Here is a 3886-nt window from a genome sequence, read left to right as displayed (position 1 = left end):
GCTGACTGCAAATCTTCCCTCTTCTAGCTTTTGGCTGCAATTCTTTTGTTCATAATTTGCTATCTCTGGTTTCCTGGACCATGAAGACACCCTACCATCCTGCTCATTTACACATGAGAGGCATTCAGGTTACTTTTTCTCTTCTCCCATAAGATAATCCAGTGTGGCAGTTATTGCACCCTCCTCTTCCTTGCAAATAGCCACTGTAGAATCTTGGCCTCTAGTATTCTCTGTCTGCCATGCTTGGGTGCAAGGCCAGGCAAAATTTAGAGGAGAATAGAGAAAGAAGACCTTAATGGAGAATAGGGAGCAGGCACTGTGAGGGTGCAGGAAATAAGAGATTCATGTGGATTTTTTGAATTCTGTTGAGAAACAAGTTGACACATTCATTGTGTATTAATACAACAGGCAATACAGTATTTTTTGTGTATCCAAATTGTCCAGAAACTGCTGTGAGTTCTGTACCTGGAACAAATAATTTTAAATATACTTTTCCATTGTGTGTCATGTCCTATTAACTCATTGATGTCATTCCTTAGTATGTATGTAAGATATAAATTGCTTTTAAATGCCCTGGTTTTTCTACAAGTTGTTTTATTCTGTCATATTTTTATGGAATACAACATTATAGGACATATTGCATGTTTTTCACTTGATGATTATTTATTCCAAAGCATCATGAAGTAACAACTCATAGGTTTTGTGAAAGAAATGAAAGAGGAGTCTGTGAAAAAGACATGATAATAAGTTGTATTGTGCACCCAAGCATAAGGAACAGATGTCTGTAGTCAGTCCAGTTTGGCCAGGATTGGCGTTGTTTTTGTTCTCCTAGTTAGTGCTTTTCTTATTAACTTATCTTGTAACTGTAATAAAGTGCATTAGGACCGAGTTGCTAATCATTTATTAATATATGCACACTAAGCTGGTTTGGGGGAGGAAATGTTACATTTATTGTAAGACCTATATAATTTGGGGATGCTAGAATTATTTTTCTTGTTAGTAAACTTTAGAGATTCTGCATCAATTTTTCTAGGTACTTTTCTAGCACCAGTTTAGTAGGTAGTGTGTGATACAAGATTCCACAGTCCACAAGAAGATAAACTCCAGATTGGGACCACTAAAGACAAATATTGCATTTATGGACATATTTCCCCACGTCTTCCAATAATACTCCTAGTGCATGAAATTTTTCAATGATTGTGTGTGGGACGGTGATGATTTTTTTTAGAAGAAATTGGGACAGGTGTGGTAGTGTAGAGAGAGACTTAACCTACATGAAGTGTTTCCATTGTTTTTTTAATTCCTTTGAGGTCAGTTTTATACCTCAAACAGCCTACTCCCATGGTACTCTGCAATGTGAGACTGACAACATAAATTATCTATAAACCAGACCAGTCTCTATTTTATGTTCCCATGAAAATCAAGGGAGTCTATAACTACTACAGGTTACAGTGGGTGGTATAGGATGGGGAGGAGTATGGTAAGATAATTTCTGATAGCAGTAGAATGTTTTCATAGTAAAATATTCAATTCTATTTAAGTAATATGCTTATTATAGTCTGGCCTGTCCTGGTCCCCAGCCTCTGGAACTATTTTCTTTCCACAGTTCCAGCCACTTAACTCTAGCCTATAGTCTCAGCATCATCTTAAACTCTAAAATACATCTTCAATGTAGGAAGAAGAACCTAACGAGCTTTAGTTCAACATTCTGTACCTTAGAATGAAGTTTCACCATGACTCAAAGCCTGATTTCTTATAGTAAGGGTGTTGTCTCAGAGACCCATCCCCTATGTTTTGCATCCATCAGGATGACTGGGACTTTTCTTGGTGTAACATATCCAATCCTTCTACCACTGAGGCCCTTTCTTACTCTCTGTATAATCTCTTTTTGGTTTTATTAATGGCTGGACCCCTTTAAGCCCCTGCATGGCACCCGGGCCTTTACCAGGTCTTGGTAGATTTGTTAGTATCAACTGCTTGGCTGTTTGGTGCTCCAAATATCCTTTGCTCCTGTAATTTGCATTCCGGCATACTACATACTTCTGATGGCATTCTTCTACCTTATGTTGGACTCATTCTCATCCACAGGCCTACTCTTTATCAGTCCCTGCACTTTCTGGAAACCCTATTATGCCTAGGTTCTGCATTTTCTTGTGTCAACTTGAAAGGATAAGAAAAATAGAGTAAGAGTTGACAAGGGGTATGCTGTGTGCATGACCAGAGGATGATGACCCCGGGTGTACTTGACTCGGGCAGCTTGGCTACCCACCCAGGACAAGAAAAGTAAACCAAATGTTCTGTAAACCAGGTATTTTTGGCAGAGCATTTGGTTTATTGGGAACTGGATTCAGACCCTAGCCAAGTGCAAGTTCATGAGTACTGAGTTAATTAATTGATGCCTGCTCTGTTAGCGAGGGGGGCTCCTCTTTGTCTGAACACAGCATGGGAAAGAGCAGCAAGGGAGAGCCCGAGATTTAGATTCTTGATTGGGTGATGCTGTCTCCGGTGCTGTCCCCATCTGGGTGAAGAGAATTTCCCTGAGATAGGATTGCAGGATGGTGGTAAAGTTTTTTTCCCCTCTTTTCTTTTTTTTCCTCCTTACTAATATATATTCCTATATCTAAATAAAGTTGTTTAATTTTCTTCTGCTGGCCTGTGGCAGTGTTCTTTGAAGATTGAGCCCAATTAATATTAGACCATGCATGACAACACAGTAAGATTCCGTGCTGTCACACTACTATACCTGCGTTTATTCTTACCTCAACTTTCTTTTTGAAAAGGAAAGTGTATGTAGCTACTTATGTAGCTTTTCTAGCTTCTGATAGATTTAGGTCACACTTTGTATGTTGCCATGTTTATAAGACTTGTATCATTTGTACTTTTTGGCCACAATACACCTATTGGATATTTTCCCCACAATTCCAAAGGAGTATTTTATAAATAATGACAAATTTTAATGTGCCTAACTGTAAGTTTGCAAATTATGTTGTGCTAACTTGTTTTGTATTATCCAGTTACTAATTTCTTAATATTGACACAGTTTTAATTATGTGGAAAATTTCAAAATCTTTCTGAATCTCAATTTACACAGTTCTAAAATGGTAGTGAAGATTTCTAAATATGTGCATAATTAGAAAGTAGAATATAAAAATTATGTTAAAATCTTCTATCCTAATAACTTACAATTGAATCTGGAATTTAGTACTCTATTTTGCCTTTAGAACTACAGTCATGCTGTCCTTAGCTGTTCCACTTGTAGCAGAACTCACAGTTTTTCTTGCAAAACAGATCTTTATGGATACTGTGTGGAAATGTTGAATGTGAGCTCCACTCTTAGTTATTTTTTTGGTATTTGCTCTTATGTAAATACATGCTGTCCACCTCTAGCATGATATCTAGTGTGTGATAGTATTCCAGGAAAGTTTGGTTGTAATAGGGGTGTATTGATTAAATTTTATATATACGTTAGGCAGAATGTTCCAAAGTTATAAGTTTGTATAACTTTTTACTGCATAAACTTTACTTTCAGGAATTTAGATATAGTTGTAGGTAGTATAAGAATATTCATATGACAGCAATGTGTGATTTGTTTTTTTAATTTAAAAAAGTACCCCTGAATACAACTAAAGATTCATCAATATTGAACTGCTTAAATAAATTATATTATTTTAAATTATGTTACTTATAATTTATTAAATGCTCTACAGCTATTAAAAAATAGAAATGATGTACGCGTAAATTGGGAAAGATTGTTAAAGCGAGCCCTCATCTCTACAATAAATCAAAAAATCAGCTGGGCCTGGTAGCGCGTGCCTGTAATTCCGGCTACTCGGAAGGCTGAGGCGGAAGGATCGCCGGAGCCCAGCGGGGGAGGCTGCGGTGGCCG

The sequence above is a fragment of the Carlito syrichta genome, unplaced genomic scaffold (genome assembly GCF_000164805.1).
Source record: "Carlito syrichta isolate Samal-C Ts95f unplaced genomic scaffold, Tarsius_syrichta-2.0.1 Scaffold309709, whole genome shotgun sequence".
NCBI lineage: Eukaryota > Metazoa > Chordata > Mammalia > Primates > Tarsiidae > Carlito > Carlito syrichta.
This window is presented reverse-complemented; position numbering follows the sequence as displayed.